The sequence below is a fragment of the Falco rusticolus genome, chromosome 9, assembly GCF_015220075.1.
Source record: "Falco rusticolus isolate bFalRus1 chromosome 9, bFalRus1.pri, whole genome shotgun sequence".
NCBI lineage: Eukaryota > Metazoa > Chordata > Aves > Falconiformes > Falconidae > Falco > Falco rusticolus.
In genome coordinates this window covers 24,146,705-24,173,556 of record NC_051195.1, presented here as the reverse complement: position 1 = coordinate 24,173,556, position 26,852 = coordinate 24,146,705, and the positions used below count along the sequence as shown (strand labels likewise).

At 40.6% G+C, this 26,852-nt stretch overlaps 2 protein-coding genes across 14 annotated transcripts in view; one reads left to right on the top strand and one right to left on the bottom strand.

Moving 5' to 3' along the window:
• Positions 1 to 23,980, bottom strand: part of MAPK8 (mitogen-activated protein kinase 8) — a 57,685-nt gene extending 33,705 nt beyond the window's left edge. For 4 of the 8 annotated variants that reach the window (XM_037400722.1, XM_037400723.1, XM_037400716.1 and 1 more), the window contains exon 1: positions 12,486 to 12,584. The gene's annotated coding sequence lies outside the window, so the exon portion shown is untranslated. Of the gene's footprint in view, positions 1 to 11,273; positions 12,030 to 12,485; positions 12,585 to 23,932 lie in introns of those variants that run through there. The other 4 variants (XM_037400718.1, XM_037400720.1, XM_037400721.1 and 1 more) reach the window with 4 other exon arrangements.
• Positions 23,981 to 24,202: 222 nt separating this feature from the next.
• Positions 24,203 to 26,852, top strand: part of FRMPD2 (FERM and PDZ domain containing 2) — a 77,218-nt gene continuing 74,568 nt past the window's right edge. For all 6 annotated transcript variants that reach the window (XM_037400706.1, XM_037400708.1, XM_037400711.1 and 3 more), the window contains exon 1: positions 24,203 to 24,569. The gene's annotated coding sequence lies outside the window, so the exon portion shown is untranslated. The remainder of the gene's footprint in view (positions 24,570 to 26,852) is intronic.

Here is a 26,852-nt window from a genome sequence, read left to right as displayed (position 1 = left end):
AGGAAGATGAACACATGATTTCCCAAGCAGAGATCTTCAGTAGCAGCTGCTGGCAAAGGGAAATGAGTTTTCCTTTTTCATGTTGTTCCTTGTCCTTTCTTGAACAAGGCAATTTCACCAAGGCCGAGGACACATTCTGTGGTGTCACTGAAGCTAGGACGCCCTAGGGATTATATTTGCAGGGTTAGTCATACAGGCAGGAACTTGAGGCTGGCATGTTCTCTAGCACTGCTCCTGTCAGGCTCATCTGGTCCATACCATAGTGCCTCAGCCAAAAGTAATGTTTCCACAAAGCAGCGTGTTATTTCGGGAACCTCACCCCAAATGTTTCACAAGCCATGATAAAACACTAATAATGAAACCAGGATTGAGCTCAAACAGCTAATTTCCAACATTATGTTTTATGCACCAGTGCTTAAAATTGTGTTCAAATACTAGGTAGCCAGGAATAGCAATCAGTCACAGGTTGTGGTCATCAGTGCCAACAATTTAACGGCTGAACCTGAAACTGGGGAACCTTAAGTTGGAGGAAGTGAGCAGCACTCAGTGATTTTTGTATTAGGCAACCAGGACTTAAGCTCTTCTGTTTCCATGTTTCAAGTTACTTCAAACAGCCTGATATAATGTCAGAAGTAATTAACAATTCAAAGGTTGTTTAACAGTAAGGAAAGACCTATGACTGGCAGCAACAAACTGAAGACAGTAACTAGCAGGATACTGGCATTTGTCTAGAAACAGGCAGTGTAAGATCACATGCAAACATGTAGAAAGCCACAAAGCCAATTCCTGTTGTTAAACAGTGCTCCAGCTGAACCATTTCCTAGCGCTGCTCGGCCAGCTGGCATGCAAGGAACCACCAAAGCTCCAACAGCAATTTCACACACTGCTCCCCGTGGAGCGCAGGCCAGGCCAACGTGTCCACTTCACATCACATTTTCCTCAGAAACTCAAAGCATGTATTTATGCAAACCCAATATCAAACATCAGTATCTTCTAACGTGGTTTAAGAAAACACTACTCCTGAATGGGGGTCAGCAGCATCAACTTCAAATGCTGAACCTGCACTCACAACTTTTGAGTATGCTTTATATAAAAATCAGTATTAAACTGCTACGCACATTTCTGAAGAGAATTCTCATATTGTGAAACATGTCTTACAGAATATCCAAAATAAGACAATCGTTATCGTTTCTGATGCTCTTAGAACATTTGTTTTGTTTAACATTGAATTAAATTCAGCTGAGAACTGAATTCTTTAGTCAAACGCACCACACACCTTGCACAAGCAGGAAAAAGAACCACCAAGTAACAAATATACACACACTAAATTATTCACAACATGTTTTGCAGTGATTCTCTTTTCCAAACAGACATTTTTCTGCTTTTTATCAATAAAGCTTTTGTTGAGAAGATTTCACTTAATCCACCTTCCTACTCTTGCACCTCAATTTCTATACATTCTAAAATACTGCCACATCATGCCAGTCTATAAGCTAAAGCCCCTCCACTGTGAAAAATAACAGCATATAGTAGTCATTCATGAAGAGCTAAGATATTGTTTGTTAATGACACAGAGACAATAAAAAGAGATCGCCACAGAGCACAGGAAAGAAAATGCATGGGGCTGCATGTTTCTATTTACCTTCTACACGGTCACATTACCTAAAACAGGTTAAGTGACCTCACCTCTGGCATTTTTAGTACTCCTCAGTTTTATCTCCCCTTTACAACAGTCACTAAAGCAGCTGGTCACAGATGAAAATTATCCATAGACTGTTGGTTTAGGCCCTGCCTAGCAATTATGTAAAACACACATTATGGACACCACCAGCTCTAGCTTGGTAACATGGGAGGCTGAAGTAAAACAAAATTAAGATTCAGAAAACAGAAGAATAAGAAGTCAAAATACATAGCAGAGTCTACAAATCAGACTTACAGTAGCCCGAAAGTAAGGAAAGAAAGAAATGGAAGTGAATGCATGCTATCACCTCCATGAAAAGATGTGAAAATTTGCGTTTGCATATCTACCATTCATTCAGCCATTTCTCCCTCCTCTAAGGATGCAGGGAAGCCTGCTGGTTTGTGGCAGGGGAGATGAAACCTGATACTTCATCATCTGTGAATATGATACTATCCAGATTTCCTGGTTTCTGGAATACATTTTTCAAAAAGGTATGTATTCTGAACACAAAGCAATCTCTAGAGAGAGCCACCAACATAAGCATTTAAAACACCCTGAAAACTAAGAGTTAGGAAGTTTGAGATTTACCCAAACTTTATCTGAGGCTTACAAGTTGAGTTTGGTGATAGTCAATCAGCTCTGGTTATCAAATCAGCAACAAACAAGACAGCAGCATATACAACCTCCCAGCTCTCATGGTCAAGTCAGCTCCTGTAACCTGACCAGTAAATCAACAGAGGCGTTCTGGAATACCAGTGCACACTCTCTGGAGAGTCCTAATCTGTGGCAAATAGCATTTAACATACATATCCTTGCCAAGTTATAAATCACTTCTGATTTAGTTTATTACAATGACACTCTGCTACTATATGGTATTCTGTTCCATAAGGTTTCCAGAGTTTTGTATTTTGTGATAAGGGTATATATGACACAGATCAACATAGGAGGTTGCATAGTGAAATGATACACTGCAGAGTTTCTCTACTCTGAAACATTTTTTTTTTTTTAAGAAGTGATTAGACAGCAGCAGAGATTCTTTCAGATAAATATCTTCCTCTTTAAAGAAGTTTTAGACTCACAAGCCACTAGGACGTAAATGAAGAGACAGACAGGCTGCAGCACACAATATGAAACAGCCACTAAACTGGCATTTCTAATGTTGAAGATTCTCACCCTACCTTGTCTCTCAATGTTTTTAATGGACTCCTGAACTGTGACTTTAATTAATCACAAAAGAAAATTTAATAGATAGCATTTTTCTAGAACAAGCATTATCAGAAGGAATAGTGCTACATCTACCAAAAAAATTACCACTTTGCAAACACTATGCTCTGCTACATCTCATAGGAGAGTATCTCTAGAGCTTCTTCAGTGTCACATTAAGCTCCACTACAGATGGTTACACGATGAATCCTATTATCACAATATATGAAGTAACACTTCAACAACTGTCTCATGCAGGTCAGTTTTGCCACAGAACAGAAAAACCAGAATGGCTCCATCAAAAGAAAACATGTAATCCTGCAGTTTGGCAAAGAAGCTGTTATGACAGCAGATTAAAAGACTATTCTTAGCAAAACTCTCTTTTTCAGAAATAATAGGATAAGGCAAGGATCTTCCAATTCCTTAATCCTTTTGCAAATAAAAGATTAAACAAAAGGACAGTAGATGGGGAGAAAATCAAGGTAAACATTTTTTAAAAGCCTTAAAATATTCAGGTTTATGGCAGGGCATTATTTGTCACTTCTTTTATTTTAAATAATACTCTTAAAATCTGAAATCAGGGAAAATTCAGTGAAGCAAGACTTCAAAAAGCTGTCCTATTTTAAGTACCAAATTCAATTGTGTCAGAAGTGCAATCTGAACACATGCTGCTAGACCCAGAAAATAGGTTAAAAATCCCACTTAAACCATCATCCTGCCAAACAACTGGGACTACTGTATTCAAGGGAATGCTATTCCATATTGCTTTATATACCTCCCTCCTGTGCAAGATCATACGTCATGGCCCTTACTCAGGTACATGAAAAAGGCTAACTGTAATCTAACTTGAAATTCATGAGAAGAGAATAAGTTATTAATCTTGGCACTATATTGTTTCAGCTAACTATCTAAGGGACTGTTAATTCTAACTGTACCACAAATTTTGGCTGCATATGCTAGTACTCTGCCCAACCAGTAATGTGGAATGAATAGGGAACCCGGCAGCAAAGTACATCAGTAAATATGACTCAAGAGTACTTCATTGAGATCTGCACTAGGTTAGAAGCAAAGTCCCAATCCAGGATTACTCTGGGATAGGAGGAAATGCTTGGGGTTTAACCTCTTTTCGTAGGGAAAGATGAACCATATGAAACTGTTTCAGCAGAAGAAACAGATCAAAAAACTCTCTAATTTTTTTTAAAGGACAAAAGCAAACAAAAGATAGCAAGTGACCTAAAATAATCAGTAAATATCAGTGAAGAGCACAATAGCTACAGAGTATCAGAGGAAGCAAGGAGTTGCAAAACATCTGGGGAAAAAAAGGTTTTCAGAATGTTTTAAAACTACATTTAAGAATCACATCAATAGTTCCACAAAAATTAAATACATCTCAAAATGTTTTAAATCCCAGCTACAAAAACTCAGAATGCAATTATGAATGTGCTACCTTCACTAATTGAATCACTTATCTATTAAGTACAAGCAGATGAACATGTTATGAAAACCTGTCTAAAATATTTGGCAGAAAATATCTCAGCAGTAAGACCTTTAGAATGGAACAAAAAACTCCAAAACATATTACAACCTTAGCACTGACAATTCCTTCAGATACCTCCCATAATGCAGTATAGTACTTTGCACAATAATTTACTGGAAGTGGGGTGGGAAGGACGGCAGCAAATTTCAAAATAAAGGCTATGCTTTCTAGATAGTTTGTAGGAAACTACACCAACCTACAAGATTCATTACCAGCGTCAACAATCTGCTCTGTTGTCCCATTTCTCTTAGACTTTAGTAGTGCCTGACACTGTGTCCCAGCAAAAAAAAGTCCTAAGACAGAAATCTCCAAACGAAGAAGGCTTTGAGAATTCCCATTCTTTAAACAAGAACAAAAAAAAAAAAAACCTTCAGAAGCATTGCTGGCTATGCACATGAAGAGATGCGATGAGAAATTTTCTGAAGAAAACAAAGAATTTCAAATAAACTACAAGAGGGGGAGAATAAACTAGCTCTAGTCACATCAAGATTTTCTGGTTTCCCCACAATACCATTTTAATATTAATGAAACCCTTTTATGTCCAACATAATCTTACTAGAAACTGAACTGTCTTTTTTCCCTCCCCATCTCAACATAGAAGCAGCACAAGAATCCTGTAATGCTTCAATTTAATAAACAGCAAAAGAAACCCTAGCTATTATTCCACAAGGAGTTCTGCATCTCAGCAACTGCGCAAATGAAAGTCACTTGCTGTTGGAAGGCTTTGCTGCTCATTCAATGAACCACTGCCATGCACAAGAACCTTCCTGCTACTGTATCTCCTGAGTATCCACTTTTGGCACTAAATGAAACAAGTGAACCTAGCCCACACCCTTCTAATAAAGCTTTTTAGGACATCATGTTACTGTCCTTCCTACTCCAAAGGTGACTAGGATGTTTCTCACCATCCAAAACATTCACACAACGAACAGTCAAGAATTTCTCCAGATTCACAGTGATCCACATGTCAGCCACGGCATTCACTTTTACTGCTTCCATAACTAAAAATTAGGATTACATGCTTGAAAGTATGTTTGTACTTTTATACCCAAGATCCTGCAAGTAAGCATCGTCAGTGTTAACTTTGCTCCAACATAGTGTTAGGCATTAAAGCTATTAAAGAATCCATCTAGGGCTTGCAAGGGTGTGCCATGCCCAACACCACATTTCCCCACAGCTCAACTGTCACACATGAGTACCTGTAATCACATACTTAACTACCTGCATGTTCAAAGCCCAGGCCAGCGGCTTGGCTAAGACAAAACAGTCACTCCGGGTTGTAACTTTGTATTCTGCTCACCACCCTTTCCCTAAGATTTCTGGTTAACTTTACTAAATGGAGAAGTATGTAAGAATTAACAGAAGCAAATGAGCTGCAGGATGCCGTCTTCTCAAGGCAGCACAAGCATTAAGGACATGAGCACAGAAAGATGTATGGATGTGCCATGGCTTGCTCTTTCTCCCATCTGCCAGCCCTACCACCTCTCTAACAGTCATGAACCGCTACTGTGACCAACTGGAAATCAGAGCTGGTTTCCTCCATGAAGCTACTTCCTGGAGTAACCATGCTCCAGCTAAGTGTAGGGAACAGTCATCCATCCAGCGGGAAGATCAAAGCCTTGCCGCAGCCAACGTGCTCCTCCACTACAGAAAGCAAGACCTGGACAAACTTCAGCTGGCTACTAGGCTGCTTTTCACTGCAGGCTGTTCCTTTGGAGATGGGGTTTTATGTTTATCACAGGCATGATAGGTACCATCATCTTTTTTTTGTCCTTTATGCTAGCCTGCAAGCACTTCTGGCCTACTCAGCTGGAAAGTTCCATGCAGGGCAGAGAAATGCCAGTATTGCCACCAGTAGACTTCAAGATGCTTATCACATTTCATTACTCTTCCCTCCACAATTTCCACCACAGTTCTGAGCAGCCTTGTTTATCTATACCACTGTGCCTTTGTTTTGCTAACTTCCTCAAGCTACTTTAAAAACAATTAAAAAAATAATATATCTGTAAATAGTAGAATCATACTATGGCTTGAAAACAACCTCTGGAGATCATCCACCTGCTCAGAACAAGTAGAACTTCAAACCTGTATTCCTATCAAGCTGCTCTGGACCTTGTCCAGTCCTAAGTCTCCATCGACAGAGATTCTGTGGCCTCTCCAGACTTGGTGAAGCCCTCACCCACTGCCATGCATCAACACACTCCTTTCATGTCCTACTGAAAGTTCCATTCTTATATCTTGTGACCATTCACTCATCTTTACACTTCTGAGGGGAAAAGAGTGGTTCCATCATCTCTATAAGCCCTTGCTTAAAGATAGTTAAATACCACAATTACATTCTCCCTTAGCCTTCTCTTCCTCGGGCTGCAAACCCAGTCCCACCTCTACCCTCAGATGTTCCAGCCCCCAACTATCTGAGCAACTCAGTGCTGGACTCCCTCATTTGTCTGTCTCTCACAGGATGCATGTGTGGTTTACTGGTCAGCACTGCAGCTGGAGCTTCACAGCTGCCCCACAGATGGGAACAGTTCCTTCCCTGTACCTCTTGGCCAGGCTTTCTAATGCAGCCCCCTAAGTAATTAGCCTTGAGGGCCGGAGTCACACTACTGGCTCCTGGTCAGCTTCTCATTCATTAGGAGCCCCAGGTCCCCTTCTGGAAGAGTTGCTGCCCAGCCAGCAGCTCCCAGCAACCACCAGCAGCAGAACCATTTTCAGTTTATGCACCTACATGCATAGGGACAGACACACTTACAGAGCTGGGCATTTCCATGACTTTGAGATCACAGTAAGAAACATGATACATAATGTTAATTTTCTTATTTTCATAACAATGAAAACATCAGACCAAAGACATTTCAGGTTTTGTTCAGCAGACTAAACTACAAGGTAGATGTTTGAATGGACACAGACTACAAAGATGCTAACACACATTTTAGCCATAGTTTGTAGTTAAAAGAATAAATATTAGGTTAAGACATTTTCCTGCATGCTTTTAAGATCTATAGTTGAAAAGAAAGCTTGGTATAATGTCAACACAATCAAGTAATGGAAGGTTATCAGAGTTGGGTTTTGGTTGGTTGGTTTTTTTAATATTCAAAATCAATAATTAGTTTATAGGCTTTCCAGAAGCACTGTAGCATTAACATCTGCCCTTTAACTGTACACACGTATTAGCACATATACACTATTTGCTTGCAACACAAATATCATTAAAGTATATTTTCTGCCAGTCATCATTTTAGCATTAGTCTACAATATCCAACCGAGAATGATTAATAAGCATCCCATTTATTCACATATAACCAGCATTTAACAACATGGACAACAACTATGAAGTATATTTCAGTATCAAGCTTACAGACAATCAATTCATACAGAAAAGGATTAGGTTTTAATCACTTGAAAAAAGTATCTAAAGTTAAGAAGTGTGTTGCTATTAATTTTAAGTTTGGTACACCAAGATTATTATCTCCTCACACATAAATCAAAGAAAAATGGAGGCCTTAGAAAAACCTTACAAAATAAATAATCTTCAAGGTAACAGTACTATATAAACAGCTGGTTAGACAGTTCTCCACGCTGATATGACTCAACATCGTTAATGGATCTCACAATTTGATGCAGTCAGCTCCAGTCTCTTAGAAGACTTCTCACCCAAAGGCTTTGTAGTATCTATAGCAGAAGCAAACTTCTATTCACTGTTGGCTGTATGATAAGCTGGAGGGTTCCTCATGCTACACAGAACGGAAGAGTCTTCCGGCTCACAAAAGGAGGCTTGCTACTCTGTGCTTGGTGTGTTCCTTGAGCTCACACATCAAGGAAATCTTAAACAATATTTTAGAAGTGTGAAGCAATTCTAATTGGTTTTGTTTTCTGACTTAATTCTTCCAATTCAAGTAACTATTCCCTTTAATGCAAGGTTATATCATGCATAGCTACACTTACTGCTATTTACTACCCATAAATTTCAAGTGTTATTTATTGGCAATACATACCACCCATCACCAAGTCATCATGAGTTTCTCAGCATCATCTTCAAATTCTTCTAAGATAGCACACTTCTTAAAAACATCACCATTCACTAAGAAAGCTACAGTTTTGCCACAGGACAAACTTGTACAGATGAACAGTACTAATCAAATTCCACTAAATATTTGATAAATACAAACAACTTGGGAAAATACTCAGTGACCTACATCTGCAGTCCCACATTTTGAGTAAGAGTTGACAGAGAGTAGGGTATGTTCAAGTGTTGTTTTTTTCCTGAAGACTTCATGTATTACTGAGATACAATAAGCTGGGAAAAGCTATAGTAAGGAAAGTTTTGAACACTGAATTAGAAGCTGCCCCTACACCAAGCAGATTAACCCAAAAGATAAATGTTACATATTTTTGAAGTGCCACAAAAGATAAGTGAGATTTGCATTCCAACCTGCAAAAATGAAGTCCTAAAATTGTTAATATTTTCCTATTCACAAACACAGTATTTAAAGAAAGCTGAAAACATAGTTATCAGCACTGCGAGGATGCATCTTCTGCCTCAGTCCAAAAACTTCCAGATTGTTTGATTTAAGGGCCCCTATTGATACTACACATACGCTCTGAAACAATTAATACAGCTACGTGCAGAAGATGTCCATCCACGCAAAGTTACCGACTCATAACTTCTGGATGAACATTTATTACCAAACACATACTCATTCCCCATTCATTTTGCACTCTACAATGCATTCAAGAAACCAAAATACGTCTATCAGAATGCTTTTCAGTAACTGCAGCAGAAGACCAAGCCCACAAATGGATCTTTAAACAAGCACTTCTCAACAAAAAAGATGTTTGTCCACTTCCATCACTTCAGTCTTCCAGCAACCACTACTTGATCTGTAAAAACCTTTGTGCATATGCATGACTGATAGCAATCCCCACCTAAGCAGCCTCTTGTCTTCCAACTTTGCAAGGGCCGTGCTGTTTGTTCAGACACATAAGGGAATTAACCAGGCTGAAACATAGTCTAATTGAAAGATTTTTTTCAGCTAGATCAGTTAGCTCCTTGATCTATCTTGCCACACAGCAGCTGGCAAGAAAGAACAGCAGGTAACAAACTGCTTAAGCAGGGTAGCCACAGAACTTGAAACTATGCTGTGATGTTATAGAAATATAAACACCTACAATTGCTCTGAAAACTCAAGGACTGTATCAACCAGGCATCTTCTGCTGACACTACAGTCACTGTCAAAAAGAATATATGCAAATAAAAGTGACTATTGCTGCATTTTCATACAAATATACTTTGTAATGGAGCAATGAATGCCTCCAAGTTTAGCTCACCTTTTCATGAGGATAGCCCCAAAGGGCCTTTATTCAATTTAAAGGTGAATTTCCATCTCCATTTAAATAAGGGGATTCCTAAAAGATTTGAAAACTACACATTCAGATGCTTAAATCAAAGCAAGAATTGTTTTTCAGCATCCATGTCCAAACTGTGGTGAATTTCACAGCAGGTAAACAGCATAAGTAGTCTCAACTGGACTTTTTAAGACCTTTCAAAAGCCAAGAGATCCTTCTGTAACAAACAGATGCCTACTTCTGCAGGTTTTGAATTAAGGACTAAGGGGTGTTTTAAAGGAAACACAGCAATAAAATACATTTAGCCTTTATTAAAAAAACCCCACAGATTAGACTAATTTTCAGCAATGAACATACTACACATACATACAGTACTTTTTTCCCCAAGGGAGGTGGGTGAGAAATTAAGTTTAAGAAATAGCACACCATAATTTTCAGCAGAACTATCAAGGAGGACAGTTATATTAGTCCAGAATACTGGACCAAACCTCAGAGATGATGAATTGGGCATGTACTTTCCAAGCACCTTTTAAATAATAAGCATTCAAACAATGAAGGCCTTAGAGGAAGGATGAAAAAGAAACCAAACCCACATATACAGTGAACAAATAACCAGGTAGCATTATAATCTCAATTACTACCCCATTAGCTCATGGCCTAAAAAATAAAAAAACAAACAAACCATGAAATAAACACATCATTTCAGGTAAGTAGCAGGCAGAAAATAAATTCGGTTGTTAAAGTCTCCAAACACTTGTTTATTGCCTAATATTTGCATAACAATCACCAATATAACAAGTTTACCTAAAACCTTTGCAAAGGAGGTTATACCTGTTCACCCATAAAGCCAGTAAAGGCCTTGGTGCCTAAAGAGCGAGGTTAAAAGTTAGGACACAAAAGGCACATACAAAAGGCAACTCTACACCTGTCTAGAATAAGCAGTCCAAAACCACAGGACTCAGAACCATATTAGAACATCTTACTACTGTTTCTGACTAAAAGTCTCCATGAAGTATATGGCAGCCCACAAGATTACTTTGAATGCTTATACAAGCTAACGGTCCAAAAAGCTTGGGAACTTCTGCACTGGAAGACACCATCAAAATTCCTTTTTCAAAGTGATGACAAAACAACATCGTACACCCTCTGCAACTCTGGATTAGTCTCATTCAGCAAATGTTTCTCTCTTTCTCCCTTCTCCCATAAAAACTTTGCACAGCTGGCCCTGAAAACTATTGAGATCTGACAGGCAGCCTGCAATGTCTAGTCCCTGAACCAGCATCACGTCTTCCGCAGAGCTCCATACCTGCATCCTGCTATCCAACTAGTCTATGTTACACATCTTTGAACCAAGTGGGGAAAAAAAGACAAGATGGCTGCCCCCACAGAATGAGATCAAAGCAGGGGACTATTTGAAATCCAACATATTTTTTATAACTACTATTAGAAGAATTGAGTTTCCCTTCATTATATACAAGGAATGCTCAGTTCAGTCAGTGAACTCACTTTGACAGTATCCTTAACTAGGTTTGGCCCAGTTTCTCTTCACGCGGCAGTTTAAGCCATTATACCTGCAAATACATAAAGATGCATGTCATATACACTCTGCCCTAGAGGTGCACTTGCTGCCATCTCCAGAAGCGAGACCAGGTCTTGTGTGGCCGGCGAGACCATCATTGGTTAAGCCCCCACACCTGTAAGTAAAACCCAGCTGCAAGTCAAACCCAGCTGCGAGGAGTAAGCTTGCTCAATTCCACATGCACATGCCCTAGGGCAAGTAATACTTTCCTTCCCCGAACAAGCAAAACATCCTTTGTGTTTACACTGTCAGACAGGCCAAAGCGTGTAGGATTTTTCGATTGTCTGAAAGACTTCAACAAGCCAGTTCCATACAACATCGAAATTCGAAAACCATTATTGTAGCTCATAAACGATCGAGTGGGATTTGTATTTGCACGTTATTAGTGGTGCTCAGGTTAAACTTGACAGAACCGCTCCAGGTAGAAAGGCATAAAGAACCAGGCTTTGGGAGTAAAACTGGATGCTGCTAGCGACACGGAGACCCTAAAGATCAAAAGAAATTCTGCAGAGACAGCTCACTCCTCTTGCAAGAAAAGTAAGAATTAAATGGCAAAATAATCAAAGCCACTACCGGGCTCCCCCAAGCCCCTCTGTCTGGAGCAGTTACATTACCCCAGAGGAGCGCTTTCTGCTTTAAGAGGCATTTCAGAAGCAAGGTCACGGGAGCTGCCCACCGAGGCGGCAGGCTCGCCCGCAGGCTGCTCCCACCGCCCCGAGCGCTGACCCGGCCTTCCCCGAGGCCCGGCGGGCGCCCGGGCTGGAAGGAGACGCCAGCCCGGCCTGCCCGGGTGCCCCCGCTGCCAGGAGGAGGAGGAGCCCCGCGCCGAGCCTCCTGCCCCTCCTGCCACACCAACAAAGAGGCCCCCGCCATTATCCGGCGAGGCCCCTCCGCCCCCCCCCAGGCCCCCAGCAGCCACGGAAGGTCACCGGAGCAGAGCGCCCCGCACCGCCCGCCTCCGGGCGAGGGCACGGGCCGCCCCCAGCCCCCTGCCCGCCCGCCGCTGCCCCGCCGAAACGTAAACAAAACGCCCGGGCCCAGGCCCGGCCCCCGCGGTGCGGCCGCTCGCCCGCGCACCGGCCCGGCCCCACCGCCCACCGCCGCCCCGGCGGGGCCGCAGCCGCCCGCTCCGCGCTCACCACCTCCCGCCGCCGCCTCCTGCCTCGGCCGCTGAGTAATGAGCCGGGGCCGGACCGCGCACACGCACCGCGCTCCGCCCGCCCGCCGCGGCTGCGGCTGCCCTCCCCCTCCGCTCGCCCCGCCCCCGCCCCGCGCGCGCCGCCGCCCCCTGCCCTCAGCTCCGCGCCGGCGCTGCCCCTCCGCCGCCTCGCCCCGGCTCGGGCGCTGCGGAGCTGCGGGGCGCGACCCTGCCGGCACGGCTTCGCTCTGCCGGCCCCGAATCCTGTCGCCTGGAGCTGTGCCTTTCCCGAATGACATCCCCTCACCAGGCCTCCCTTCCTGCTGGGGCTTTCGTAAAGCATTGCCGACCCTCAGGCCTTTGCCATCACGCTCTCCAGTGCCCTGGCACCCACCCCTCACGCTCTGGCATCGGTTTTTCTGCGGCTCCCAGCCATCGCCCCCGGCCCTGGCAGCCCCAGGCCCCCCGCTGCGTGCCCGGCGAGGCAGCGCTTTATCTCATTATTGGGTGTCTGGAGTGCTGTAACGTTTTCTTGTTCTGTATCTGCTCTGGCGCTGGGTTTCCTCTAAATCTTGAGTGCTTCTTTGTGGGATTCTGAGGTATTTATTTACAATTGCCTTTGGCTCGTGGCACCTGACATCGGGTACTCTCTCCTCGGGTTTTCAATATTTTGTTTGGCATATATTATCGTCCTTTCTTTTTCTCTTTTCCCCAGGAATGTCCTGCTTAAAGACGAAAGGAGGCCTCTCGGCACCTTGAAGCCGTGTCAATATCGTTGAAGCAACCCTTTGTATAATTTTAGTACACAGTACAAAAAATGCCTTATAAGCAGTATTTAAAAATAAATAAAATCTGCTAGTTAGGCACAGGACACTCTAAAAATGGACATTCCTCATTTAATTCATTGTCAAACAATTGAGTGGCCTATGTCACATTTTGGAATATGCCAAAGATTACACTGAGATTGTTGCTGCTAGCAGATTTTAGCCACCTGCATGGCTAAACAAGCATGTATTTTTACATGGTAAAGGTGGTGCTTCAGAATATTCCAGTTCTGGGACAGCCCCAAAACTGAATTAGCCAGTTTTCTGCTTTGAGGCCTTTTCTTGTTGTGGTATGCTCAACCAAAGCCAGACATTGTGTTCCCTTCTATGTTTATGTGTGCCAAAGGCAAAGTTCAGCTGGCAGAAGGTACAATATGAATCTCCACAATACATTGCAGGCAAAATTTAATCTGGGTAGGTCATATTCATCTTCACCAGCAGATTAAACTAGCCCTGCTGATTTTGGCTCATGCACGTCATTGCACCTTCAGATGTTCCTTTCTACTGGCAAACTGACTTCCGGTGTTAACCTCTGGTCTCCTCTGCACAGCAAGAAACAGGTGAGGTGACATCATGTTCAGGCAGTTCAGTTATTTGCAGCCAGACCCATGGCCTTAGAGGTCACTGAGGTTACTCCTTGATCTTTTGGGGAGAGTTACTGTTCCTGATCACCTCATGTGAAGTAAGACTGCATTGAGATTTGCAAGCGAAAAAGGACCATAGTTCCTTTACAGTATAAAATGGTGTTTTGCTTAGGCTCCAGGTTTGTCACGTTTCTTTTTCAGGGCATAATCAAATTCTCATTAAGATTTTATAGTTTACAAAGTTGACACTTTTAAACGGATATGTATTTCTAAGTGACTCTTTAAAACTAGTCCTCACAACCTTGTACACCATCAGCATCTATTGCCATCTTGCATGTAGGGCTGCTAAGCAACAGAAATAATGATGCAGAAATTAGACAAGATCAGACTGGTGTGGTTGCAAAGCATGATGAAGAGCATTATATATTTTAATAGGGGCTCCAAAATATGTAAAGATTTTATGAAGGAAAACTGTGAAAGGAAGTTAAGCATTTCGTACTGTAAATTTGCTACTTACCAGTATAATGGTTTTAAAAATAAAGAAAATATGGTAAATAGGCTTTAAAGTTCCTGTACACTATGCAAAATATACAAGACATAGGAATAATACCTCTCTAAGTAAGGACAAAGGTTTCTTTGATCGTGTGTATAATCAATTTTTCCAAATCAAGTCCCTATGTAAGAAAATAAAACTTTGACCGTGTCATTCAGCATCACTACAGTATTGTTTTCAAAACTGCTTTGCAGAATTATTTTCTTACAAGCAGAATGGTTATACTCATACATTGCATAGGTCTGGGCGGAAACTGTGTTCTGGATTCCCCTGGCTGATGTCCAAGAAAACACAAAACCTGATGCCCATGAAAGTAAACGGGTATTTTGCAATGGAATTCAACAAACCCAGCATTTTTCTCTGGACTCTTAACAGATTAGAAGGATACAGTAGAGAGCAAAGAGTATGGTTACAGTACAACAGAACATACACGCAAGCATACAGGAGATTCATATTTGTTCGTAGAGTATCAGTAGCAGAAGAGGGAAAAAATAGTTCTGCAGAAAAATACGAAGAGAGAAGACTACACAAGGAAGCATTGCTGCTGGGCAGGGGCCAAGGTCTTTGCAGCAAGGGCTCTCAGGCTGTGGCCCTGCTGAGGCCACAGAATGATATAACTTGGCAGGATTTTCGATGACAGGTTTGACAATAAAGGTGTGTAGTGGCCCATGAGAAAGCCTGAAAGCTGGTAAGGGTCTGTTGGCAAAATAATGGGAACCACCAACCTCAGAACTTGAATTTTCCTTTCCAAAATAAACACGGAATTTTATATATAAGCAGAATCTGATGAGCAGTTTTATTTAATAATAGAAACTCCAAAATTAATTAATGAACAATCTAGAACATGAAAATCATTCTCTGCTTACACGTAATTGTTAATCATTCTGTTACCTCCTCGGTTTTGTTGTCCATATAGCATTAGTCTTGGATTTGGACTGCTCCTTAAAATAAGCAGCTGTTGAGTGTTTAAAAGATACTTTTATTTTAAAAGTGCAGTAAAATGTGAATTATGCCAAAATACTGCAAGCTTTCTTACTTCCATATATTGGTATAAACGTATGTTTCTGAAAATTATATTAAAACGTCTGGGTTGAGCAATCATGAAATTGCATTACAAATGTAGTTTTATAATATTTTTATATTTTCATTAAGGTTCTATCAATTGCCACACTCTCAGTAGTAAACATGGTTTTAACATATTGATGTTTATAAACTGCAAAGCAAACACTTCAGGCTGAAATCTTTGGAGTCAAGGCAACAGATCTGAGTATTTGACCCAAACTTTGATGTACAAAACTCAAAATGTCAAAAATTAGAAACTATAATACAAAATAACAGGCCCAAAGCTATATGGAGTAGTCATTTTTGCCCACAAAACATCCATAGTAAAGAATAATGATCTATTTTTGCACCAAAATGGAGTAGCATAATACACATAGTAACTCAATATGCTTCAGCTGAGGGGGACTGTAGTCTATAGACTATAGACACAAGGTGGCAACTGCTTAAACCACAATAGCTGTTTTTCAAGTAAATATCCCATTATGCCTACAGTCATTTTTAGACAAGCTGAAAATAGAAACAAGGTATTCTAGGCATGTGCCCTTGCAGAACTGCTTTGCTGCTCTGCAGACTGAAGAGGAAAGACCTGTCACGTCAGGAGAGGTGCTGGAGCTAAGGCAGCCCGATCTGCCCCCCGTATAACCACCGGCGCAATGATGCACTCTTTAGATAGCTGTGCTGCTTACTGGGTGCTTGCATCAGGGACGGCACCAAGAGACTACCAAGCCTCATACAGTTCGCTGCTGTTGTTTCACATGGGCACCAGTGATACAGCTAGGAGCCGTCCGAGGAGTATCAAGAAGGATAACAGAGCCCTGGGAATGGCAGTAAGGGACTCTGGACTGTAAGTAGTTTTTTCATCAGTCCTCCCAGGCAAAGGGAAGGTGTTTGAAAGGGCCAGTTGAATCTGGTGAATCAACAAATGGTTTTGGGACTGGTGCCACTGCCAGGGGTTCGGCAGAGAAACCGGTCTACTGTGGGCAGATGGGGTCCATCTGTCAGAGAAGGGAAAGAGCTTCTTCGGTCATAGGCTTGCCAAGATGGTGAAGAGGGATTTAAACTAAAGTTACTGGGGGAGGGGAACCTGAATCCATCCCACTCCTACCAGTTTGATGCCAGTGCCAGCAGTAGATGCCCAGAGCGTGGAGAAGGATCACAGGTCACCAGGAGAGCACCTGAAGAGCAGCACAAAGGAATTCCAGGCACTCCAGCCAGTAAGTCATCTTCATGGGGGGCCCAACTTAAATGCCTCTATACAAATGTACATAGCATGGGGAATAAACGTGAGGAGTTACAGACGTGCACGCCTTGCGGCTACGATCTTATTGGAATCTTATAGAGAGATTTGGTGGGATGGTTCCTATGACTGGACTGTTGGACTGGAAGGATACAGACTCTTTAGGAAGAACAGGCAGGGGAAATGAGGAGAGGGTGTCACCTTCTATGTCAATGACCAGCTGGAATGCATGGAGCTCTGCCTGTGGACAGATGAGGAGCTGACCAAGAGCTTATAGGTCAGGATTAAAGGGAGGGCAGGGACAGGTGACATTATAGTGAGTTTCTGCTACAGGTCATCCAACCAAGAAGACCAAGCAGATGAGGTCCTCTATAGACAGATTGGAGCAGCCTTACATTCACAAGCCCTGGTCATCATGGGGAACTTCAATCACCCCCATATCTATTGGAGGGAAAACACAGCAGGGCGTAAGCAATCCAGGAAGTTCCTGGGATGCATTGATGATAACTTCCAAGGAGCCAAAGAGGAGAGATGCTAGGCTGGACCCTGTACTCATCAACAAGGAAGTGCTGGTGGGAATGTGAAGCTCAAGGGTAGCCTTGGCTGCAGTGACCATGAAACAGTGGAGTTCAAGATCCTTAGGGCATTGAGGAGGGCAAAAAGCAAGATCACTGCCCTGGACTTCAGGAGAGAAAACTTTGGCCTCTTCAGGGATCTGCTTGGTAGAGTACCATGGGTAAAGCCCTGGAGGGAAGAGGGGCCAAAAAAGCTGGTTAATATTCAGGGATCACCTCCTCTAAGCTCAGGAGCGATGCATCACAACAAAGAGGGAGGCAGAAATGCCAGGAGGCTTGCACGGATGAACAAGGAGCTTCTGCACAAACTCAGACACAGAAAGGAAACCTACAGAGGGTGGACACAAGGACAGATAGCCTGGGAGGAATACAGAGCAATTGTCTAAGCAGCCAGGGATCAGGTTAGGAAAGCTAAAGCCCTGACAGAATTAAATCTGGCCAGGGATGTCAAGGGCAACAGGAAAAGCTTCTATAGGTACATCGGTGATAAAAGGAAGATTAGGGAAAATGTGGGCCCTCTCCAAAAGGAAAAAGGAGACCTGGTTACGGGGGATATGGAGAAGGATGAGGTACTCAATGACTTTTTTGCCTCAGTCTTCATTGGCAGGTGCTCAAGCCATACTACCAAAGTCACAGAAGGCAAAAGCGAGGACTGGGAGAATGAAGAACCACCCACTGTAGGAGAAGATGAGGTTTGAGACCATCTAAGGAACCTGAAGGTACACAAGTCCATGGGACCTGATGAAATGTGTCTGTGGGTCCTGACGGAAGTTGCTAAGCCATTGTCCATCATATCTGAAAAGCTATGGCAGTCCAGTGAAGTTCCCACTGACTAGAAAAGGGAAACATAACCCCTGTTTTTAAAAAGGGAAAAAAGGGAACTACAGGCCAGTCAGTCTCACCTCTGTGCCCCGCAAGATCATGGAGCAGATCCTCCTGGAAACTACGCTAAGGCACGTGGAAAATATGGAGATGACTGGTGACAGCCAGCATGGCTTTACTAAGGCCAAATCACACCTGACAAATGTGGTGGCCTTCTATGACAAGGTTACAGTGATGGTGGATAAGGGAAGAACAACTGATGTCATTTACCTGGACTTGTGCAAAGCATTTGATCCTGTGCCAAACAGCATCCTTTCTTAAGCAATCTTCAATAGATTGCATTGCCAAAAATTTAATTTCATGGGACTTCTTATGCTCAGCCACCTGTGCAAGCATGCAGCCACTGTAATCCTATCACTTATTTCTTTTAGACATTTATAGATCATCGTCACATAGGCACCTAGGTAGCTTGCAGCAGTGAAAGCTGTCTTCTGGAAATTAAGCAAATTAACAAACCTCACTAATTATTTCATCAAGAAGAGACCAACAGGAACTGTGGGTATTCAGAGGGCCCAGTTTTTCCACATTAAGGCTTGACAAGACACAACCAGGATCAACATCCATTTCCTCTTATGAAAATAGGTTAATAAATATTGTTTGCTAAGGGAGATAGATATGGAAAGAAAACCCAGACTTTGAAACATTTTAGCAAATTTCAGAAGTGATACAAATGTTTACGTGAAATAAAGATGTTTGGTAATAGTATCTTTTCTTAAACATTTTTTTTGCCATTAGTTGTGGCACAGAAGCTGCATTTCACATAAGAAAGTTAAATGGAAATTTGCTAGAAACTAATTACAACCAAACCCATATTAACTGACATAATACAGCCTAAAAAAGTGTACAAAGAAAAATGAAGCAAGAATCACACATTCTACTTGTTGATAAATACAGCTGATGTTACAATGTTTAATTCTAATAATGAAATAGAAAAAAAGAAGTTAATAAAAGAACATTGTAACAGGTAGATTTTTTAATGTAATTATGTCTTGAAAAGCAGTATGAAATTAACTTCAAGTTACTAGCTGGAGGGACCTCTTTTAATGGAACTAGAAACAGTAGTTGCCAAATGTTGTTTCACACTTTAATTCTGACTATTAGCAAGTAATGATGAACTGGGGTAGATATTTTTTTTCAGTAGTAACCAAAATGAATTGAGCACTTGCTAGCTTGAGCAAATGTAACAGAAGGCAAGCAGCCACCATGGGGCACCATGCGACAGGTTATAAATGTTAACCTGAAGGTAGGGCCATGTTCATGGCTAAGGGATATGAAGCTCAGTAAAAACGACATTTCTGTATGTCTAGTCAAGAGACTGTTCTCTGAAATATCATTAATACTATTAACCCCTTCTTTGCTGATCCTGAAAAGTTATTTCTGAGCAGCCATAATTCCATGTACAGCCAGTTTATACTAATAGGTATACCAAGTAAACAGGCAGCAAAGTATGTAGAATCATTAGACAGTCAGCCAACTAGAAATTGTTTGTGGAGGGAAAAGTAGTTTAACTATTAGAAAATAGTGTTTATGGTATCACGTGCCTCATATTTCTATACACTGACATTAACACAGCATTCGGTGTTCTTTATTTATACTACTATTCAATTGAAATTTTTCACGGGCAAATTTAGGAAAAGTTCTTGTGGTTTGGCATTATCTGAGGACAACATTAGACAGTGGTTCACTGGGCTGGATTGTGGCAATGTATTCTACCTAAGTCACAAGCACGTTGGTGTGGTTTCCTTACTGGGGAAAGATTGATTGTAAATGTGTGCAGCTTTTCAGCTGCGGGGTTTAGTTAAGCAATCTGCCAAACATACTTCTAATTTGTATCTGTACCTCACTCCTGTCTTTCTAAATCACATACTGACATGCCTGATCTCCCTTCTTGCACACTTATCAATGAAGTCTAAGTATTTGGCTTTCTAAGATTAATTCCAGAGCAAAAGGCATTTCCAGGATTCATAACAAGGCCACAGGGACTTTTTTATCAGCTGTTTCCCTCTTGTTGTTGTAACGTGGTCATAGTTGGAAAAGCCCTGTACCATCCTTTGTTCATGGTTTGTTACATGGGACCATTCAAAGTGACCAAAATTGGGTGACCTTACACTGAACAACACCACTGACAACTCTGGTGCTGAACTCAGGGGGATACCAAAGGCAAACTTTCAGCTATGTTCTCTCCAACCAGCATTCAATGTACGTCAGCCCTGAATTTGCTCATTGCGTCCTTCTGGTTAAAAAAAGACTTATCAGGAATGCACCAATTCTTGTCAGAGTTTTAAAATTTCAACTTCTAAATGCAAACACCTCCCCCATCTTAGTAAATGTGTCATAGATTATCTCTGAAAAGAGCTAGAAAATGACTGTATTTCAAATGAAATTGGTCAACACCAATTATCCGACATCCTGTCTAAATGCCTTATTAAGATCCCATACAAAACCGAATGACTTCTGAATGTAGTTTTGAAAAACATCTAAATGTGGGGACTTTGATCTAAATGGTAGGTAGAAGGACAGAGATAACTTAGCTTTATCTCTTTTGATTTGTTTTTTTATTATGAACTGACCAAAGCATTTTGAAGACAATTAATAGTGCGTATTAGGTCTATACTACACACTACTAACCAGTAAACTACACTGGTCAGAATAAGGAGGATAACTGCAATAGCAAATTATTCCCCTTGGATGAAACTGTACCTCTTTGTGCTAGTTTGGTGCCTGTACACATCTCTGCATTGCAGAACACTACCCTGTGACCACTTACATACAGTCATTTTAGGATTTTGGAATTCTGAATATTTAATCACTTCAGCTATTGTAGAGAAAAATTACTTTCACTCTATAAATAAAGTGTTAACCTGATATATATGGGTATATCTGAATGTATGCAGGTTTTGTTGTGGTGGTGAAGAGCAAATCAATATTTTTTTTTTTGCTTTCTCTTGAGAGAAAAGAGATCCCCCCCATCCCTGCCCCACCCCCCCTCCCCAATCAGCATCCACGTCATTGCAGAGTAAAATGGCTATTTTAAATGAAACTATACATGGAGTGTACACATGGAATTCCATCACCATATTCCAGAAACATTTAAAGAAGTTTCACTCTCTTTCCTCAGAGTAATGGCCTGAACTTACAGTTATTTAGAGAGTAACTCCATTATAATCTGAGCGCATTTGGCATTAAACAGTGTCAGTTTGCCCTTCATATCATTAATTGCTAGCTTCACACCCTCTCTCCTTGTATCCCATAAAGATGCATTGGAGGATGTATCATAGGAATATTGCTCCTCATTGAATTACTCATGGGATCAGCAGAGCTGCAAGCAGGTATCACAAACATGAGCCACTTGCCCAATCACATTTTATTGCCTCACATCACTTTTCAAAAGCAGTGTAAGAAGCAAAAGCAAATTAAACATATTGTATTAAAAATGATATTTTATCTAATCCATTCATAGAAGTTTCTAAAATTTAGAAACTCCCTGGAGTTTGATCAAGCCTTTGCCAACTATTGTTCTTAAGGAAAACCAGTTACTGTCACAAGTGGCAGGTAAGAGTCATGGTGCCTTCCTGCCCCATTCAAACATAAACTTGAAAACAAATCCCAAAACACCTCCATTCACAGTTTGGTGGGGGTTTTGTTATTAAGTTATGAATTATGTCTTAAACAGTAACAGACTGTTAAGATACGTTTGTTCAGCTTTTAATTTTATATTAATGTCCATCCTTTCTTTGCATCTTGCTTACATATTGGCCCCTTCTCTTTTTCTTCAAAGCTGAGATCAGGCCCACACAAATCACAGCTGATTCCCATTAAGATATTGCTGTGAAACAGCCCTGACAGCAAAGACTAGAACAAAAGCATAGACTCACAACCCTACACTACTTTGCTAAACTAAATATAGATGACTGGACTAAATCCAATCTGCTTAGAAACCATTATGGAAATAAAACTTTAATTTGTATGTGTAGTGGGCACGGGCATGACGCATGGAAGTTCATTATCAGAAGTGTTTAGGTCCTGTTATATGACTTGAGCAGATTTAAAACAAAAATGGATATTGAGTGATTTTCTGAAAGCTCAAGTGAGCTCCATTTACCTCTGACAGCTCAAGCAGTTTATGATCCACTCCATGGGACTCTGAACTAAAACCAGTTAAAATTTAACAAAAGCGCTGTGAGTCTTCTCTGTTTAAGAAACCCCATGCCTGACCTGTGGTTGTAGTTTTGACAGCTTGCTTGTACCACTGTCAGCTGAGAAGGAAATAATAATCCTCACCTTTATGTAAACTTTAAGAGCTTCCCACACTTCAGCTTCTGTGGGATAAAAAGGCATTAATGTAAGAGAATAATTGGATTCTGACCATTGCCAGTTCTCAGAAATCTGGACTGAATATACAGGAGATCCTAAGCCTCCATGCAGCAGTTCCTTCACTGGGATAAAGTCTTTCATCTTGTTAACCTTATTTCATAGTGATCAAGTTATATAAAATTTGCCACAATTATATACATGTCATCTTTACACAGTAAGGATTTAATAGGTGGTTAGAATGAATGCAACTGAAGCTCTCATACTGTCTCTTTTGAGGTTATGAGTCTGAAATATTACTTTGGTTCACATCAATATGATGTGAGTAATTTTCTAAAATAGCTGTTTTCAATGACTATTTAGAACAGAGAAGGAACCATGGGTGAGAATTTGATTTCACAAATCTGGACCCGTTGCTTACACCAGCAGAACTACTACAGGTTTGCCTCGGGCCCAAGTTTTCATGAGAAGAATGATTGAGTCTTTTCTTAAAGCAATGGAGCATAAAGCATTTAGGAAAATTGATTAGCTAATCAAACCAACATTTCTACCTGATTTAATGGGAACATATTATGGAGGACAAGAATCAGGACTGGAGATAGTCTTACCGTCCAAGGAAGGACAAGACCTTAAGAAGAACATGGCTGAGAGTCAGCTGATAAATCAAACAGTATGAGGATCTAGGGTAATGACGATCTCAGCTTCTGGTGGTAAAACAATCTTGAGTTGTGTTTACCATAGACATGGACAGCAAAAGAGATGGTTGCTTGATATGAATATTTTCTTGTAGCTTCTGGCCTTTTGTATAATACTGTATTTTCTGTCATCCGGTTTTTGAGGGTCTTTAAAAATAAAATCCTGTCTGCTCTATCTAAATACTAACATTATTGTAAAAGTGGCTATTTGCCACTGCAATTCATAACATAATGTCGATAAGTTCTGAGGTTTTTTGTTCTGGTTTTTTTTTGGAAGTAAATGAATTAATTCAGACTTTTTGGACTCAATGGGACTTCTATTCAGCTCAAACCAGAAGAAAGCTGTTTTGAAGATTGAAGGAATAAAATAGAATGCCAAGAGTAGCAGAGCTGGGAAGAATGAAGGAACAATTAATGTGAAGAGCTTACTGAATATGTCCAATAGAACTTTCCTTTTTTTTGTTTTGCTAAGTTTTTTTTTCTCTTCACTTTCTTATGCCCAGCTTACAGTTGCCCTGCAGTATCCCATGAGCTCGCTTTGCCCTGCTCTGAGCACAGCTGTACCCTGCAATAATTAACCAGAACTTTTCAGATTGAGCAACATTAAACAAAACATGAAATTCCCTTCTTTCAGTTGTTTTTTCTGCCAGACAGACCCACCAAAATCTTATCCTCATTGTTTATTGAGTCTGAAGGATTTTGCTGCTCATAAAAGACACACTCACCCCCTTAGACCTTCAATCTCTGCTTTGGTGTAGTGCTTCTCTCTGGATTGGCAGGGGACTGAAAGTGACATCAGTCTACAGGGTTTTAGATCTAATGCTCCCGTGTGCGTCAGGTAATCCAATTGAGTTCTTATATGTCGACGGACCCAGAGATTTATATTGAGCCACTTCCTAAAAGCTGACTCTTATTACCTAGTGGGTGAACTACCAAAAAAAAAAAAAAAAGAAAGAAAGAAAAAAAAAGGGTGGAGGGTAGAGAAAAAGAAAAAAGAAAAGGAAGGAGTGCAAACAGCCTCAGCAGACATGACGCTGCCCTCAACTTCAAACCAGGAGCTGCTAGGCTTGGCTTGCAAGCAAGAGAAGGAGCCTTACTGTTTATTTGCTTAGCCACTTGCCAGACCACACAGTGCTTAGTTACAAGATATAAACAAAGCAGTAAAAAGAGAGAAAGGAAGAAAGACAGAAAGCAGAAGGAAAGGAAGAAAAAGAAAGAAAAACCAAGAAGCAAAAGACCAAACAAATCCTGAATATGTTTTATGTGACATCTACAGCTACGATGATCTAAACAGTCAGTATTGGGCAAAAATATAGAAGATTTCAGACTATTCTGGATGCATCATCTGTCCAACTTGTACAGGTAGGTTCTTACATATCTCTCTTAATTGCTTTATCAATTAAATAAGTATCAAAGCATTCACCTTCTTGAGTTTGCACAACAGTATCTAATATTTACCCTGTTGGTGTCTTTTACATTAAAACTAATTTCATTTCTCTCAGGTCATTAGCTAATTCTGATTAGAAGGCTAGTTGCTTGTATAAAAAATTATAATATAGAGTTGGTCAGACTGTGGTCCACAGAATGTTAGTATGTTAGTGCTCAGACCCTCCCGCCTTCTGTAGTTAGAAACATTCACCTATGACAGAATTTCACTGATAAAAATTCAGAGAACCTTAGCCTATTTTTACGTTCTATTGAAGGAAAAGGAATAGAAGGCACTAAATTGTTACTGCTCTTATGGCAGGGATAAGTCTTCATTTGTATAACACATTCCACATGATTCTGGAAAACGTGTTTCAGTACATTATTTATTCATGGATTTATAGTGAGTACTATTATTTAGGAAACAGCACGGAACTCCAAACAGTAGAAAGATTACCAGTGATTACCACCTGGGACTAAAGTCTCAATTAAGAAACTGGTTTCCTAATTTCTTCTCTACTTCTCTCTAATGTGTTTTCAGGCAAGTCCCTGGATTACAGTTTGCAGTTTCTAAAATAAAAGCAGCCCTATTTTATGGAAGTTTTAGCATATGCTTTGTAAACATTACTGATTTAGAAATTTTTAGATGGACATTCCAGAGGAATACAAATAATGGTAATTTACTGTTTACATCTAAAGTGGATCAGTAATGAGAGCAAACTGCACCATCCTCAGTGAGGTGGTAAAAGAAGGCACTGAGACTTTCTCAGGTGGTAGAGCCAGTCAGCATCAGAATCAAGACCAGAAGCTTTGGTTATCTCTCTCCGCTGCAAACAAAGGTCTAACAATAACACTTTCAGGACTCAAAAAGTAGCTCTAGAGTACCTGTGTAACATATTAACAACAGGCAAACCACAACAGCATTGACTACAGCTGCTTGAGAAGCTAAGGAGAGACTTTGGGAAGCTTGGACAGTATAGGCTAAAATCTTAGCTTAGTCTTTACTTTGAAGTAAAGAGGAAATTGGAATTTGGCCCTGTAAGTCTGATTCTGTGGGATGCTGAGTTTGTTTTCTCTTGGCATCAGTAACATTTTTTGTCTTTGAGGAACATTGTCCATAGATCTTGGAAGTCACATCCTTTAACACCCTTACCCCTCAGCTCATGAAATTCATTACAGAGCGGCACATAACCACACTGTTCAGGTAATCAGATTTCAACTCCTTCCTTCAAAAATTAGACTTTTTGAAGACTGGCCCAACCCATGAGAAGTTTGTGATTTCCTGGCAATGAAATATGGCTCACTTCAGCAATGAAACTTATCCCCCTTGAGTGCCGAATACTTTGCAATAGTCTGGTTAATTCTCCTATTGATTAAAGTGCACGTTTCTAAGAAAGGAAATAAAAAAAAGAAATTTACATTAGAGGGTGAAAAAATATTGTAAAATGAAGGATGTATCATTACAGCTATAACTTCTGTGGTATAATCTTTCTAAGGAAAAGTCATGCTTCTGCAACATGGCAACTCCCTTATAGACTTGTTAGTGTTTACAGATTGGGCTCTGCCTCTCTACTGTATTTGAACAGAATTTTTTAACATCATTTTAAGAGTTTCTTCAAATTATAAATCCATAAATTTCCACCCCATATTTCAGAGTTGAATTTCATACTTAATGAAATCCATCTCTCTGGTATGAGGAATGCAGTGTATTCTCTCCAAAATTATAACAACAAGTGTATAATGAGTCACAGTATAAAATCTGCATATGGAATATATGTGAATAAATCAGGTTATGATTTAAGTTAATTTTAAACCAGTTCTTTCAAAAAATGTGCTCTTTTCAGTCTCTTCCACCTTTTCATACAGCTAAAATGTATTGGCATTTTATGGACAAGCAGCACTGAAATATAGTAGGCTGTACTTAAGCAAAGTAATTAGCAATCATCCAGCTTTTTACCCAGTTATTATGCTTATATTTCCAGGTAAAAAAACATGTCATGAGTGACAGCATGTATCAAGCATTGCCTTTAAATATATTAAAGGATTACTGTATTGGCCCTAAGATGCATTATATACACAAGAAGTTCAGACTTTAATTTAGATATTTTTAAAAGTCTGAAGTACACTGTGATGGCATCTAATCTCCCCAGATTATTTCCTTTTCTATTTCTCTAAAATATTCCTACAGTTATAATTCAGATATTAATTACATTTATTTTC